The sequence below is a fragment of the Ascaphus truei genome, chromosome 1 (assembly GCF_040206685.1).
Source record: "Ascaphus truei isolate aAscTru1 chromosome 1, aAscTru1.hap1, whole genome shotgun sequence".
Lineage (NCBI taxonomy): Eukaryota > Metazoa > Chordata > Amphibia > Anura > Ascaphidae > Ascaphus > Ascaphus truei.
Genome location: NC_134483.1, coordinates 522,432,622 through 522,451,115, shown reverse-complemented (window position 1 = coordinate 522,451,115; position 18,494 = coordinate 522,432,622). Strand labels below are relative to the sequence as shown.

The following is an 18,494-nucleotide window of genomic DNA, read 5'->3' as shown; positions in this document are numbered from 1 at the left end:
TACACTGAGCACAGAAATTAAAATAGTCTATCATGATGTAACCTCCTTAAGAGTCGGGCAAGGAGGGTTACATAAATAAAGACACATGCAGTAAAGGGAACATCACTCACCCCTCAATATACAACCAAGCAAACTTATTCTGTTATAAATTAATCCTTTAGAAAAAGAAAGTAGCGCTATCCACTAAATTACAAACTAATAAATGGTGAAAGCTTAATATGTGATAGGTGAGAACTCATATAAGTGAAACACACCAGTTCGTCACGAGGTAGTAAAATGTCCCAAATGGGATAATACTTAAGTCCGGCAGCCAGAGTCCAAAGGAGGGATATCCACGTCCCTCTAAACAGTAGCTGGAAAAAAAGGGAAGAATGTCCCCCGGCGCACAAGCTCAAGCAAAGTTTCCAAGCATAGGAGAAATACCAGGAAAAATCACAGACATAACAGTGTATTAATAAACAAACAATGTGAATAGCTAGACAGCCAGACCAGTGCGGTCATATAACTTAGAACAAGGATTCTTGACAAAGCCCAAGCGAAACGCATTGAATCGTTGATCCTGGGAGGACTGGAGAGTGAAGGGACTGGCATTGCTGTACTGATTCCATCTGAGAAGCCACTTCCGCCCTGGGTCAGTGACGTCACCGGAAGTGACACATGCGGATGCATGCGGTGTACAGCAGATGGGAAGACCAGAATACAACCCTCAACAGCCCTCTCCCATGATATTTTAATCTTTTGAAATGTGAATGTACAGTATTAATTAATTTGCTTATCTGTGCAATACACTATTACGGTATTATACTATTGCGGTATCTCTCTTTTCACATCTGTTGGCATACTGTATGAGGATTTACAACATAGAACAGAAGGGGTATTACACTTACCTTACACCCCAACGAAGATCCCACCAAAAGGGCTCCCGTCAGAGAGAGAAGGATCTCTGACACGCTATACTATAGAAGAAGTCTATTGTGGGTGAAACCATTGCAGCATATATTAGATAGGACTTTATTTCTACTGCTATACTATTATTGGTTTCTTCTCTTTTTTCTCATATACCATTCACGAATGAGCACTCCTCCCTTACCTGGAAGACACAGTCATATAACTGCCTGCATATAGTCTCTGTCACTATAGTTGTTACTCAGAGATTAATAATGTCTGTGCAGTCTTCAATTGAGGCTTAGATTATGGAAAGCACACACCTGATGTAATAACTTTATAGGAAACTTCCTTAGGTGTTTATCCAAATGACAGCAGTTGGAAATATAGCTGTATATATTTGTTACCAAATAACCTTACCAGATAATCTTCAATATTCCACTGATTATCCTTATAAATTAAAGAGAGATGACATGGCATAATACCATTTAATAAACGTACTGGTAGAAAAACAAATGGACACTCAAACTCCCGGTATGTTGGTGCATTTTGAATAAAGCTTTCCAGCATGAAGTGCCTGTATCTTTCTGGATTTCTTTGTAGAAGTGACAGGGTCTTTCACAGCTAACAGAATGTTGTTGCCAGCTGACAAGTTGTATCCTTCCATGCTGGGATAGCGTCACTGCCTCTCTCCTTCCCCTGCTTGTGCACAGCTGGGGGAGGTGGGGACGGCAGCGGCTCCTCTCTGGTGCAGATATATAGATGATGTACTGCTGGTATGGAGAGCGAGCCAGGAACATCTAACCAAGTACTTTGAAGAAATTAACTGTAACACATGTAATCTCCAGTTCACACATACAGCACATCGAGCACGACTAGAGTAGCATTTTTAGACTTAGAGATTACTATAGAGGATAATAAAATAAATACGAGGACCTTTTTTAAGGAGGTAAATTGCAATAATTATATTACAGCCAGCAGCTGCCACAAGAGGAACTGGCTGGAGAATATACCATTTGGTGAATTTAGGCGTCTGAAATGCAATTGTTCAAAGAAAGACGATTATGAAAAACAAATTGTATCCACGAAACATACATTTCTAGAGAAATTATATAAAAAAGAAGTTATTGATAAAGCTATAGATAAAGTTGAAAAAATAGAAAGAATAGTATATAATATTATATATTATATATATTGGTATATAATATTTTTGTTAAATAAATCATGACACGGTGTAACATGTCATGTGTTGTTGTTCATCTGAGGTTGAATTAACCTAATTTTTAGACCTGCTAAGGATTGTTATTATGTCCTGATTTGTAAAACCATAGAATTTTAAGAGGGTGTACTTCTTTTTCACACCACTGTATAGATAGATATAGATATAAACACAGTCTGCAATATATATACAGACTGCAGTATGTGACTATATATATATATATATATATATAGAAAAAAGAAGAAAAAAGCGCCCAATCCTAGAGCATTACTGTGCAAAAAATAAATTTAATTCCCAAAAAAGGCTCATAAAATGAACTCACAAACATAGAATATAAAAAAGCATGTTATGAGATAATACTCATGCTCCAAAGGATCAGGAAACACCGCTTGTCTGCTACACTGCTCCGTGACTCCACTGTATCCGATATGGCCCTCGTTGTTCACCGCCAGCAGGAACTCACGATGTTAGGCTCTCCACAAACTCCTCTCCCCGGGAATACACCAACAGATGATCTTGGTTCCCACCGGGGACGATGGATGCGGCGGAACAGCGGTTGACGTCACACGGTAAGTATGGATACCGAACAGGTTTGAATGCCGAGCAGGTTTGGAAAATTACACCATGTGTAATTATTCATACACAATCAACTAGGTTTCATTGATTATTCAGTAAGAGATTATGTATTGATTTATAGGTTTTTATTCAATTTTATAATTTTTTATTTTTCTATTTTTTGTTGTCATACCTCACCCAAGCGTAGTCCTCCATTGTATATATTTACAGACGCAGATGTAGCCAGCATTATTTGAACATTTCACGAGTTGTATACCTCGGAATACCCATGTCATGGCGCGTAATTTTTTCCAACCGTACCACCTTAATACGCGAGTGCAGAAATTTGCATTTTAGTGTTCTGGTTTTTAAACACCTGAAATTGACATAGTAGCACAGTACTGTACACATTACAATTCATTCATTTCTTCCACGGATACATGAAGAATTGCACTCGAAGAAACAAAATCCATCAAACAAAGCTACCGCGATAAACACGTGTGCCAGGTGTGATTGGCCACGTGAATGCAGCATGGAATACAGCAGAGCATACAAAAACGGCTCCGTGAAATGTTTGAATATCGGCCGCTGCATCTGTATGTATAAACGGGTGGTATTCAGTCCTGCAGTGCTGTTGTGAGAAATAAAACCTGTGTAAAATTCTCTCATAATTTGGTTCACTTTGCAATTGATTTGTTACATTATCTTGTTTTGGCGGCTAATCCTGTCTTGGAGATAGGGGGTTGGTTGCGGGATGGCAGTTAATAGTGCGCGTGCGTGCAAAGTGTGTTGTGTTCCATCCCGGATGGAGCCACTGTGAAGTCAATGCACAGCTTTATCCATTAACTGTAACATCAAAAAAAGTGGAGCACAGACACTGCGGTATATGTATTTATTCTCTTCTATAGTTGTGAAAGGGAGGGGGGACTCTAATCTGTAAACTGTAGTCCTGCGCATGCACCCAGCTATTTTCTTTTTACAGTTTCATGAATCCATGAAATTTTACACAAAGGGATAACTGCGTGTGTGTGTGTGTGTAAAGATACACACACACCAACTCACAGTACAGTTATGTGAGGGAAAAAAGCATGAAATATTTCAGTGTCAATTTTTAATAAACGTGATAATATTATTGCACAATATCTATCAGATACAGTGGACTAGTATGCCCTGTGCCAAAACAAGCGTGAATTAGAATATTTAGAAAAAGTGTATAAAAGTGTAGAAAAGTAATACAAGGTACAGTAATATATTGTTTTTCCGACATCTCACCCCATCATCCTCATCATCTCATGTTATTTATCACCTTTTTGATTCTGAAAAAAAAATGCATTAAGAACAACAGAATGCTTTAAGCATACAGGTACTCTACTACAGGGGTGCACAAACTGGGGGTCACAGGATTTTTTGGGGAGGGCACAGGCGGTTGCAGCAGTCCTGCGCTCATTCCCCAAGGCATTTAAATTAAATGCCAGAGGATCGCGTGAGGCCTCTGAAACATACTGACCGACATCATATCAATTGATGATCAGTATTATGGGCTATTCGTGTCATAGGGCACAAAAGTTCGTAAAATATTTTATATTACAGTATATTTACCTTCATTAGAATTCTTGCCAACCTTGCTGACGCGGACGATATTCGGCAAGATGATATTCAGATAGGTAGCCCTACTGAGCATTAGAGGTAAAATCAAGGTTTGACTGCTGTAGATAGTAGTCAGGTAGGACCAGGTTACCAGATGGACCTGTCAAGGTATAATCAGGTCGGGGCTGCTGTTCACGATGAGTTTCAGATGGTGTCCCATTGCGAGATTGGGAAGTATGATTAAATTTGTTGGTCCCGTTTCTTCTCTTTCTCCATCTCCTTTTGAAGTTGCCATGATCAAACATTTTGCAAAGGATGGGACCAATACCCAAAAACCTCCTCTGACCCCTGAATTTGGGGGGGGTGTGTGTGCGAATAAAGCAAGCATTAATTGACAAAGTGTAGCGCACAGACTTCTTCCACCTAATAGAGTCAGCTAAATCCCTGATGTATTCATAATTGGTAGAGATGGATGGTGGAATGCACTGCCAGAGAAATCCAACTCCCAGTGGAACCGGAGACATAAAGCAAAAGCGCACACTCCAATATAGCAATAGGTCTGGTTTATTGCAGGTAAGGCAACAGCAACAGGACAACACGAACGCACTCTTGATACCTTGATAAAGTGCTCTGGGCACGAAACGCGTAGGTGCGTTCGTGTTGTCCTGTTGCTGTTGCCCTACCTGCAATAAACCAGACCTATTGCTATATTGGAGTGTGCGCTTTTGCTTTATGTCTCTGGTTCCACTGGGAGTTGGATTTCTCTGGCAGTGCATTCCACGATCCATCTCTACCTTGCTGTATCTTCATTCTGATGGGCTGCACGCCCCTGATGTCTGGAACGTCCCTGCAAGCACACAGGTAAAGGGCCGCAGTGCCCTGTCATATATATATATATATATATGGACACCTGTGCTTCTTTATTGCTGAATTTGCTCAAGTGGTCGGGTGTTACTGTGTTTAAGCTGTGGTGGTCAAGTGAACCCCACTAGGCACTTATCCCCTCCTATTATACATCTATACATTGTTTCAGGACTTTCGATTGTCATCTTGACTATTTATATATGCCATGGATGGAATTCTATCTAATTGTTGATGCATCACAATTTTTCTACGTGTATTCATAATTGGTAATGAGATATATATATTTCTGATACAGTGGCTTTCTTATCTGCTGCATCAATAATTGCTGAATATATGAGATAAATGATGCTACAATCTGGTTTCTCCAACACAATTGACATTGCACTCTGTCTCAGCTCACGAAACAGTCAGGAGTGAGTGAACACAAAGCATAAGTAGAACACATTGAACATTTACGTTTTGCAACAAAATATTAAAACAACCAAATTTTGATAATGTCTTGAATGGTCAAGGCCATAAAACAATAACAATATTGCTGGATCAGTCTAGCACCTGCTTGAGACTTACAGCACTCTACATAGACTAACTAACTTAACACATTCACTTTGCCATCTGGCGGACAGGCGCCGAATTACAAACAAACCTGAAATCTGTCTAGAAGAGTTGTCTACAGATTAACGGGATGTACTGTATGTTGATTACATCTCCAAAACAAAATGATTGATGTCCGGACTTTAGTTAGGGAAAACTGAAGATACAGACAGGCTATATCTGTACATCATGCTACTGATGTAGCATGAGACCTCTTCCCGTTTCTCTTTACATACTCTCTAGGTGACCTTATCACATCTCTTGGTTTCAAATATCACCTCTATGCTGATGACACACATTTACCTTTCAACCCCTGACCTTACACTTGCTGTACAGACATATATTGCTCTACTGCTAAAACTCTGATGCAGGCCCTCATTCTCGCCCCTCTTGATTACTGTAACCTCCTAAACGATGCTGCCAGAATCAATTTACTATCTTTGAAATCTGTCTCAGCGTCTCCCCTGCTGAAATCACTCTCCTGGCTTTCTATCAAATCCTGTATCACCCACTCAATTCTCCTCCTCACTTTATATTCTTCTGCCCCTCCTTACATCTCAGCCCTAATTTCTCGCTATACACCATCCCGACTCTTTATGGCTTGTAATAAACATACAGTATGTGAATTGTAAAACAAATATTTAAAAATGATAGAGCTGCGTTTCACATCCCAATATATTTTGCTACATTATTTTGCTATAATAACATTACTTGATGCCACACTGGACATTTTACAAGAGGTTTCTGAAAATGTATTATGGTAATTTTGTGCGAGAAACAAATATTGGTGAGATGGAAAGTGTAGCATAACTATAACTGAATGTAATTATATACCATGGCTGATAAAAGTATACAATCATAAACAATCCTGTCTGTATATTTGCTGCATGTTTTTATATTAAAACATAGAGGACATGAAGTTATCAGAAAGTTTATTTTAATAAACTGAAAAATATGCAGCTGTTTTTTGCTGACTTTTCCACAGTTGAGTCTGTAAGAGTAATTTACTTAGTGAGCACTTTTTATTTACCTAGGTACAGTAGAGATATATACGTAGGGCCAGTAATGAAATGTTTCCAAGAACAATCCAGGATAGCATGCCATAGAAATATTCACAATTACACTTATTTTAGTTTCACCAGGATAAATATAGTCAGCAGTTACTAGTTAGCTAATGCACACTGCATATGACTTTTGAGAGTCTATCATTTTTTTTTATCTCTAATATGTTCTCTAGTGTTTCAACAAGCTTTGATGCTCTTCAGACCTACGGTATATACATGTATCCCAAAGTGTACTAATACCATAGCAAGAAGACATTCCTCTGAGGTTTCTTATGTCCTTCTGTTGCTTTCTGTTTTGCCCTGTTACACACTGTATTTATCAATTGCCGTTTTACAAAGATAAATCCCTCAGAATATAGTTGTTTAATTTCTGATTCCAAATACTATCTCTTCCCTTAGCATGTACAGTAAATCACAACTTGAGCTCTGAAGTTGGCCAAGCACTAATCAATTGTTGAAGCCTCCGCCTGACTTTATCTGCCAAAAGATTTCGTTGCCAAGAAACACATTTCTACTGGGGTTGCAGTAAGTTGCAAAGCAATTTAGCACAGTATTTATCTGAAGAAGCAGCATTGCCCTGATTGATGAAATTATTTCAGACATCTACTGTAAGGTTTTCTCCCCTGCAGTACCGAGAAATCTTTCTGCCTGCATTTCGTTGGCAGCAGATGCTACAAACTAGAGCCGGATGAGTGTTCCCTGCCTCTTCAGCACCTTGAGACAAATTGCTTATCAGGATGAGTGATGGTGAAGGTTTAAACGGCTCCCATTTTCCTTGATTTCCTTTCTTTTGTGTTCATTGACTTTTGTAAGCAGTGTGTTATGCTTCACTCTTCCTAACACAATGTTGTGGGTGTTTGAAGATGTCTAGAGAAAACAAACCTTTAATGAACTGACATACAATGAATTGTTGTATTCGGAAACTAATATGTCGGCTTCCTTGACCATGAGAGCAACTGATTCCAGTGGCTCCAAATTCTCTTTATCACCAACTTTTTGAACATTTAGTAACAGCGGTACCTGTTACATTTAAGGAATGACTGTGAAATCAAAATATAGCAGCAAGAATTGGGCTGCGCTTTTAGTGCCCGCAATGGCGATGCATGACGTCACCCATCGCCATCGCCACAAGCGAAAGTTGTATTTCGCTTTGCGGCGCCGTCGCAGGTGACCAGGCCATTGATTGGTCCAGGGGGTGTCACATGAGGCGACAGCCCCTGAAACATCAAATATTCCCGGCTGTAAAAAAATCGCATCACAACGTCACCGTCGGGCTTACTATAAGCGCACGCGGCGGCGACAATGCATTTGTTTTCGGGCGACGTCGCGTCACCGCTACTATAAGCGCGGCCTTAGATTAAGATATTGGTAGTCCAGCTATAAATATGTAAAAAGAAGTCATTGCCGGTGCCAGCATTTTTTCAGATAATTAGATATTTTTACAACACGTTTCGGAGAGCTTCAGTATACACTCCTCCTCATGGGAAATAGTGTTGATCTACAGATTATTTTGAATACACTAAAGACCATTTTAATAAAAGTGAGAGAACCTGGAAGGGTTCATGAAACTAGGGAGATAAATGAAAAGGCTGGGATGAGAAAGTTGTGAAAAAGTTACAATCAGGAAGGAGGTGTAATGAGATTAAATCAGCAACCCCGGCTCTGTTTTTCTGTTTTATTTTTACAGGATAGGAACTGAGGGATAAACCTTGCTCGCTCCAGTTACTAAAAAAAACCATGTAGTTATTTCTCCAGGAGAATCAAAATGGCCAACAAATATTTTGGGTCTCGTTGGTCAATAAGAAGTTGCAACATCATCATTTGCGGATTCCTAATAGACAGCCATTTAAATACCTTTAAAAATACAGGAAGTAACACCAGTAACTTCACCAGTAAGTACTGGAACCGGAGACCTGCGGAGCTGAAAGTAGTGAGGTTCAGCTTGAAAGGACCCCTCAGTTTCCATGATATAAAAAGAAGGATTTAGTTCAGCAGAATTTCTGCTTTAGGGTCCCTATTTACTAAGTAGTATTCTGAAAAAAAGACACCTTGCAGCCTTTTCAAGTGACTGCTTTAGTAAATATTGGCCTAAATGGGATATATATGGAGTTATGCGTTGAGGAAAAAATGATGAGAGCATGTGATTGTGGGTTGAAAGTGGGAAAGTGTCACAATATAGCCAGCATAGTAATGGCAGAAATAGTGAACACGTAAAGAATCCCCCGAGGAATAAAAAGGGAGAGGGTCCCATGCCATTGGCCATGTAGGTCCACGTACTGGTAGTTATGGGGCTATGTTTGTGGACAGGGTTAAGATGGTTAGAGGTCTAGGGAGTGGCTGTAAGAGGGGGGGCGTGTTTAGAGGGGGCCATAAATTACCCCACCAGGACTTGTTTCTTTTATATTTTTTACCCGAGGATAAACACTGATAACAATGTTTTAATGACTGCACATAAATATTCCATATTTGTTCGTGCAGATATGTCATCCCAATTTATTCGTTGTAGATTATTCATCAGTTTATTAAAATCTGCCTTTCTAAAATGAAAAAAATATGTTAAACACGTATAATGTGATATTTCATCATTCATTTAAAATTAGACGATCACTGTTATCCAAATGTTCCCGGATTTGAATATTTGTTATTACTTCTAGATAATTCAAAAAAGAATTATTATAGGAATACTAGCTGAGAGACCCGGCGTTGCCCGGGATGTAATGTTCCCGTTCCTCTCTCTCCTCCCCCCTCTCTCTGTTTGTCCCCCATTCACATCAATCCAGTCCCCCCCTCCCTCCCTCCTTTACAGCTTCATGTAGCGTGTGTGCGTCAGTCACTGTGTGTTTGCTCGCGCGTCAGTGAGTCTGAGGCAGAAACACAAACACACACAGACTGACTGACGCACACACAGTCAGTGTGTGCCTCAGTCAGTGTGTGCGTGCGTCAGTCAGGCTTTGTGTGCGCGTCAGTCAGTGTGTGCGTGCGTGCGGCAGTCAGTCAGTGTGTGCGCGCGGGGCGTCAAAGGCAGGGGGGGGCGTCAAAGGCAGGGGGGGGCGTCAAAGGGAGGGGGGGGGGCGTCAAAGGGAGGGGGGGGGGCGTCAAAGGGAGGGGGGGGCGTCAAAGGGAGGGGGGGGGGCGTCAAAGGGAGGGGGGGGGGCGTCAAAGGGAGGGGGGGGGGCGTCAAAGGGAGGGGGGGGGGCGTCAAAGGGAGGGGGGGGGGCGTCAAAGGGAGGGGGGGGGCGTCAAAGGGAGGGGGGGGGGGCGTCAAAGGGAGGGGGGGGGGGCGTCAAAGGGAGGGGGGGGGGGCGTCAAAGGGAGGGGGGGGGGGCGTCAAAGGGAGGGGGGGGGGGCGTCAAAGGGAGGGGGGGGGGGCGTCAAAGGGAGGGGGGGGGGGCGTCAAAGGGAGGGGGGGGGGGCGTCAAAGGGAGGGGGGGGGGGCGTCAAAGGGAGGGGGGGGGGCGTCAAAGGGAGGGGGGGGGGCGTCAAAGGGAGGGGGGGGGCGTCAAAGGGAGGGGGGGGGCGTCAAAGGGAGGGGGGGGGGGCGTCAAAGGGAGGGGGGGGGCGTCAAAGGGAGGGGGGGGGGGCGTCAAAGGGAGGGGGGGGGGCGTCAAAGGGAGGGGGGGGGGCGTCAAAGGGAGGGGGGGGGCGTCAAAGGGAGGGGGGGGGCGTCAAAGGGAGGGGGGGGGCATCAAAGGGAGGGGGGGGCGTCAAAGGGAGGGGGGGGGGCGTCAAAGGGAGGGGGGGGGGCGTCAAAGGGAGGGAGGGGGGCGTCAAAGGGAGGGGGGGGGGCGCCTCAAAGGCATGGATTCCTCCCCCTGCATTTCCTGCAGTGGACAGGAGGGGGGGGGGCAGTGGACAGGAGGGGGGGGCAGTGGACAGGAGGGGGGGGCAGTGGACAGGAGGGGGGGGGGCAGTGGACAGGAGGGGGGGGGGGCAGTGGACAGGAGGGGGGGGGGGCAGTGGACAGGAGGGGGGGGGGGCAGTGGACAGGAGGGGGGGGGGCAGTGGACAGGAGGGGGGGGGCAGTGGACAGGAGGGGGGGGGCAGTGGACAGGAGGGGGGGGGGCAGTGGACAGGAGGGGGGGGGGGGCAGTGGACAGGAGGGGGGGGGGGCAGTGGACAGGAGGGGGGGGGGGCAGTGGACAGGAGGGGGGGGGGGCAGTGGACAGGAGGGGGGGGGGCAGTGGACAGGAGGGGGGGGGCAGTGGACAGGAGGGGGGGGGCAGTGGACAGGAGGGGGGGGGGCAGTGGACAGGAGGGGGGGGGGGGCAGTGGACAGGAGGGGGGGGGGGCAGTGGACAGGAGGGGGGGGGGGCAGTGGACAGGAGGGGGGGGGCAGTGGACAGGAGGGGGGGGGCAGTGGACAGGAGGGGGGGGGGCAGTGGACAGGAGGGGGGGGGCAGTGGACAGGAGGGGGGGGGGCAGTGGACAGGAGGGGGGGGGGGGCAGTGGACAGGAGGGGGGGGGGCAGTGGACAGGAGGGGGGGGGCAGTGGACAGGAGGGGGGGGGCAGTGGACAGGAGGGGGGGCAGTGGACAGGAGGGGGGGCAGTGGACAGGAGGGGGGGGGCAGTGGACAGGAGGGGGGGGGCAGTGGACAGGAGGGAGGGGGCAGTGGACAGGAGGGGGGGGCAGTGGACAGGAGGGGGGGCAGTGGACAGGAGGGGGGGGGCAGTGGACAGGAGGGGGGGGGCAGTGGACAGGAGGGGGGGCAGTGGACAGGAGGGGGGGGGCAGTGGACAGGAGGGGGGGGGCAGTGGACAGGAGGGGGGACAGGAGGGGGGACGCAGTGGACAGGAGGGGGGGGCAGTGGACAGGAGGGGGGGGCAGTGGACAGTGACACACACACACACACACACACAAACACACACACACACACACACACACACACACACACACACACACCTCAGTTGATGCGCCCTTTCTCAGTTCCGTTTGGCGCCGGAGGTGGGGAGCGACACCTACCTGTACTTCCGGGCGCCGCCACCGTCTGACTCGGCGCCGCGAGGGAGGAAGGGGGTCCGCCATCTTACGCGCCGCGTGGCAGCTGCGGGAAGCGAGGTGATTTGGAGCGGGGAGGGGGGAGAGGGGAGAGGTGATTTGGAGCGGGGAGAGGTGATTTGGAGCGGGGAGAGGTGATTTGGAGCGGTGAGGGGGGAGAGGTGATGCCGCTGGGGAGGGGGGAGAGGTGATGCCGCTGGGGAGGGGGAGAGGTGATGCCGCTGGGGAGGGGGAAGAGGTGATGCCGCTGGGGAGGGGGAAGAGGTGATGCCGCTGGGGAGGGGGAAGAGGTGATGCCGCTGGGGAGGGGGAAGAGGTGATGCCGCTGGGGAGGGGGAAGAGGTGATGCCGCTGGGGAGGGGGAAGAGGTGATGCCGCTGGGGAGGGGGAAGAGGTGATGCCGCTGGGGAGGGGGAAGAGGTGATGCCGCTGGGGAGGGGGAAGAGGTGATGCCGCTGGGGAGGGGGAAGAGGTGATGCCGCTGGGGAGGGGGAAGAGGTGATGCCGCTGGGGAGGGGGAAGAGGTGATGCCGCTGGGGAGGGGGAAGAGGTGATGCCGCTGGGGAGGGGGAAAAGGTGATTTGGAGAGGGGAGAGAGGTGTGTGTGTGTGTGTGTGTGTGTGTGTGTTTTATTTATTTATTTATTTTTTTGGACCTTTGGCCCGTCACTCCGCCTCAGGCCAATGAGAGGTGTGGGGGGCGGGCCAAGGGGGTGGTGTGAGTATGTGAGGCCAATGAGAGGTGTGCGGGGGCGGGCGGGCCAAGGGACCAATGAGATTGCCGCTAGGGACACCGGACATCCAGCAGGCAGGTATGCATGCAGGCAGGCAGGCAGGCAAACATACAGTGCTTTCACTAATATAGTATAAGATCAGAATATATATTCCTGCAATTTGATCTTCTGTAGCGTCTACAACTATTTGATATGTGATTTATTGTGTTATTTACATATTCTTTGTAGAGGTTAGTGCATCAAGATATATTATTTCCGATTTGAATATATATTTTCTTTAGGAATTATGTCTTTATTTTTAATTATTTTATGTTGTTTATTATTTTATCTTTGTGTGAACAATCTCGTTGGAGACATTGTACATTGAGATTCTACATAAATTTAGGTCCATTAGTTTAACAACACAGCGTGTTTAGGTTAATATTTTAGTTTTTGTGTGTTTTCTCTCCTGCCATTTGCGGTGACGTACAGGCATACCCCGCTTTAAGTACACTCACTTTAAGTACACTCGCGAGTAAGGACATATCGCCCAATAGGCAAACGGCAGATCACGCATGCGCCTGTCAGCACGTCCTGAACAGCAATACCGGCTCCCTACCTGTACCGAAGCTGTGCGCAAGCGGGGAGCCTATTGAGCCTGTTACACATGCGTTATTTACATCAGTTATGCACGTATATGACGATTGCAGTACAGTACATGCATCGATAAGTGGGAAAAGGTAGTGCTTCACTTTAAGTACATTTTCGCTTTACATACATGCTCCGGTCCCATTGCGTACTTTAATGCGGGGTATGCCTGTATATACTTTGTATTCCCCAGCATTAGACATGGAGGAGTTCACTTTCAATCAGATGCAAAAGGTTAAATGCATATCAAGCCCCTATTGGCTACACCGCAGGGCAGGTTGGGTATTTTAAGGCAAATTGTTTATTTGTTATCAATTCTCTTTGATAAAGCATGGACCTCCATGCGAAACGCGTAAGAGTTAGTCTTTTTGCTATATGTGCCAATAAAGCGTTTGTACTCGGCCAAGAAGTCCCGGTATGCAATCTTTATCACAAGGCAGCTGCACCACCTCACCCATCTATATTTTCGTATCTACCCTGGTCGGAGCACGCCGACACTATCTGGATCCCATGTACAAACAGTGAGTTTTTTGCCTTCATTGAAACTGGTTTACCTCATACAAAGATATACCTCGGGTCAGAGGCAATTGAGGAGATCAAACCACTGAATTATAACATGGCTACGAGGGACATTATATTCATATGGGACAGTCATTGTGATTGAAGTGTTCAACAGTTATATGTGAACTTTTCAAATCGTGGATTCTATTGAGTAGCGTCGCTAGGGGGCATGGGGCTCCCTTTCTTTTCACTTCTAGATTATGCGATATTCCAAAATTCAGCAATGCCCCTCCCCTGGTTGGTTCCTGAATAATATGGGTAATATAATTGTCTTTTAGCACCCCCAAAAACCTGTTTCATTTAATTGTAATAATAATGTCATTGCTCCAGCCTATGTCCAGATATTTAAAACCATCCTTTATGCAAATATGACCTAAAAAGACCTTCTCCGTTTGCCGAAGTGTTTTGGCTTCCTCTATCTCACAGATATTTGATGGTTTATAGGGTATCCCTACATATATTTTCTTTCTACTTTCACCTCCACTACTAATTTCTATTTACAAGGTCTCTGCATTTTCATCGTTCCCTTCATAAACATCTTCCCTTATAATAGTTGTAGATCTGTTTTATCTAGTATTATCTGTATTTAATATGGATGCCTCCCTGCTTGCTAGACTCCCACTCCCCCCACTCTACTTCAATAACCCTTTGCTATTTCTCCATTCCTATCTATTCTGTCTAGTTCATTGCCTCTTTCTTGTCCCTCCCCATCCTTCCCTGTTTAGAATCTCCTCCACCTTCTTAACATCCTCCCTCCTAGAACAGAAGATCCCTCTTTGAGGTGATATCCACCCCAACCATAAAGATAGCACTTCTCAGAAAAGGACTCCCGCTGCTCAAAAAACTCCAAACTCTCCTTCCTACACCATATTTTTAGCCATCCTCCCTAACTCCAACTGTCTCCTACGGGTATCGCATGGCACTAGTAGTATTTCTGAGAATTTTATATTGGAGGTCCTTGTCTTAAGCATGTGACCTAGATCCCTGAAATCATTTTTAGGACCCTCCCTCTTTCTCTAACTTTAGGACCCTCCAACTTTCTCTAACTTTAACATTTGGTGCCAACGTGTACCAAAATCACCGGGTCAGTCCCAGTCCCTCCCAAAAATCTGTCAACCCGATCTGCAATGTACCAAACCCTGAGCCCCCGGGAGACAATGAACTGTTTCATGCGGTCATGGCAATAGATTGCCCTATCTACAGTCCTAATAATGGTGTCCCCTTCCACCACAATCTTTCTTGGTCTCTACATATCCTGAGTCCCCTCTGTGCTGGAGGAACTATTACCCTGGTTGCTAGAGGAATCAGTCTCCCCCAGCCTTGCCATTCCTGCCCTGACTACACCAATGTCTTCACTCAATCTGGCAAATCTATTGGAATGGGTCAGCTCAGAACTGACCCTTATTAATAAGGGCATGATCCCTAGCAGGGAAGCATGGGGAGTTGTCATGTGATGCAACCAGGAAGAAGCGGTGCTCCACAAGATGGCTGTTGCATGTTAAAAAGATTGTCTCATTCAAATACTCTACAGCTTTAGGCCGTAATTATACCCAAAAACGTGTACGGCATCGCATGTAGCGGCGCAGCGCCAAACCAAGTTTCATAAATCCAATTAAACTGGTCATACCGCTGGCGCCGGTCGAGGCGCGCCGTACTGCAAAGCGGACGGCTGGAGAAGAGACTGACATTTGTTTTTTTTTTTTGCAACGGCCGTGTCACGTGAGCAGTTCAGTCAACGAGGGCGAACCACTCACGGCCACGCCTCCAAGCCTCCTCTGCTCTCCCTCCCCGGTATAATCAAGATGCTGATTGGCGGCAGCGCTGTGTGACGTCACTTAATAGCGCTGCCGCCTTGCAGCACTTGGTATAATCAAGGCCTTATGATCCCACAAAGAATGAGAATGAAGACAATTCATGTTGCTGTTGTTTTGAGCCCAACAAGCAGAGGACAGAGCAAGTGGAGCAGTAAGCAACTTATAAAGGGTATTGGAATAAAAGGTTATACTATTACAACCCCATCCATCCTGCAGCTATCTGAAATGGTTGCAGTGACTGGAAAAAGTTCATGCACACATTTGAACTGTATTTGACTATAGGAGATGAAGTGATGGCTGATAAAAGTAAATCAATATTTTGACGTGGGATAGGAAGCATTGGATATTTACAATAACTTTAAGGTTTTAGAATGTACAAGTATGAAGTGGAGTTATATACAGTACTGACTGAATTCGAGGAATATTGTAGGCAAAAAAGGAATTAGACCTTTTGAGAGAGACTCATTTGCTATGCGGATTAATCCATAGAGCAATATGTCACCGAATTACTGAAACTCGGTGTGACATGCACTTTTGGTGAATTAACAGTCTCTGATCAGAAATTTAAACATTTGTAGCATCAAAGAAACTGTGTTGACACTTCTCTGTAAAGCAGATTTCACCTTGGATAAAACTCTCCTGATATGCAGGGAAGCAGAAACTGTGAAAGCACCACCAAATGAGCTGAATTTAACGGGAGAGGTTGTGATGTGCAAGGGTAACCAGGCTATATAATAAAGGTTAAGCCCTCTGGTTACCATTGGGCCCCGTGGGTCCCGGGCAGCTACCTAGCACTATAAGCCAGGGGCCAGGTATCATCACATGCAAAGGTTAAAGTGACCCCTGCTTTCCCACTTTTCATGTTCCCTTTACCCCAGACTCATGGAACATGCTGTGGGTAAGTTTTAGGTGGGATATTTGGGTGAGAATGCAATTATTTTGATTGCAGGATTTCAGGGGCCGGAGCTACCGGTAGTACCTTAATTCTACCCAGCGAACAGGCATGATTTGCTGGTACATGGGTGGAATTACACCGGGGCTCCCCCGTGTCCCAAGCTCCAATATCTCAGTCCTATATCCCTTAGAGTCACGAGTCTCCCCAAGGTCCCCCAGGTATTAAAATATTTTTTATGTGTGTAACGGGTATTCCCCCACCCAATCGCATATAGAGTGTATGTTAGGGGGAACCTATATGTTACAAGGTGTGGTGCGTTATACCTGTCAGGATCACAGGAGGTCTGAGCCTCCGCTAGTGAGAGCCTGGGGTGAATCCTCTGGAACGATCTTCTAATTACAGCGCCTCCACCTGTGCAGGATTCTAGGAGTGTAGAATGTCCCCTACACAGGACCCACATATATGAACCACATACACCAAGGTATATATAACACAGGTTTACTATATGGGCAGATAACACAATACACATGCATCAACAATATGACATCAACAGTACATAACTTCAGTGTCACCCTGTAACACTACTAAGCACAACTGTCCACACACCTCGCAGAACCTTAACCCCCCACAGTATTCCCAAAGATCTTGTACCCAAAGTCCCAAGACTCTCACAACCCCAACCACATGTGGGACAGCGCTGCCCACTAAGATGAAGTGTATAGGTGGTGCACTTGGTGACTTGGATAATACCTGCCCGGTGCTTCCTGCAACCGGGTACCGCAGAACTGTGGAAGAGGACCCGTCTGTGTCCAGCGCCGAAGCCTCAGCGATGGGGGTCTCCTTCTGAGCAAGCTCACCGCTCAGACAGTCTCTGCTCTGCAGAGAATGATTCCTTGTACACTGACCCTCCTTGTCAAAGCACACAGGACTGCAGCTGTGTCACTGACTGAACTGACTAAACTGACTGCTAACAGGGCAAAGTCCCTACATAAGGGGCCTTCCCTAAAGCAGTCACAAGCTGAAGGGGAGTGGGGTCTAGCTGGGGCCTAAGGGGAGACTTCTGGCCTAGTGCAGGAGGCTACTTTCCTCCCTGCACAAACACACCCTCCCCTCTCTGTGTCCCAGCTCCTAACTGACACTCCCTGTCTGCACACAACATTGTATCCAAAATGCAGCATGAGAATCTGTCAGCCTTAGTGGCTGTCTGACTGCATGTGACAGTGATCATAGGGCAGTCCCCAGAGGCTGCTGGGAGTTGTAGTCCACTCAGGACCTCTTCTCTATTAGCGCCGCGTGCGCGATCTCTACTGCGCATGTCTGAAGCTGTAATGGCCGCCGCTACTCTTAACTGAGTATGCGCAACTTCCAAAAGCTCCTGCACACATGTAATGGCCACCGCTACCCTTGCCAACCTCTGTGCATTGCACTGCACAGGCGAGAACTCCCGCGCCAACCTCAACATGGCCGCCGCGACTGCTCTGCTTACGCGCAAGCCTCTGCACATGTGCAAACAGATTAAACATGATGGCGTCATGCCGCAGCTGCCACTGGGAGCCCCCGGGAACGCGCTCGCCCCCGCAGCAGCACACACGCAAGGGGGAAAGAAACCGGCAGACAGGGGGACCGGAGGGACCCTGGCTACATGTGCATTATACATTTATTATAAGGCTCTATGCAGTCAGCCAGGGCATCTGCTTAAGGTGCCAGAAAGTCTGCATAGAGTCTGTAGATCAAAGAGGAGACGAAATGTTGTCGGGGTGCTAAGTGGACCGGGCAGGGTGGAGAACTGAGTCTGGAGAACAGAGACCCCCCTGCGGGGAGGATCCTCTGCTCTGCCAGACATAGTGGAGCCTGCCAAGTATGTGGCAATGGGTTGACTGGGGGAAGCGGCAGAATGTCGATGCGTTTCCAATTAGTTCATTCATTTGTCCCGCCCATGGGGCAACCCGAGCCGGCTTGGAACACCCCTCCTCTGACGTCAGCCAAGAGACGAGTGTCTATTGGCTAGTGGGATATGGTTCCCACGCTCTGATTGGTCGCTCCTCCTACCTCCATGCTAAGGATAGCTTAGCGGAGTGTATCTAAGGAGACGGCTGAGGCAG

General features: G+C 46.7%; 1 protein-coding gene across 1 annotated transcript in view; it reads right to left on the bottom strand.

The window, feature by feature from the left end:
• Positions 1-18,494, bottom strand: part of LOC142466676 (histamine H2 receptor-like) — a 113,588-nt gene that overhangs the window by 28,977 nt on the left and 66,117 nt on the right. The window lies entirely within an intron of this gene.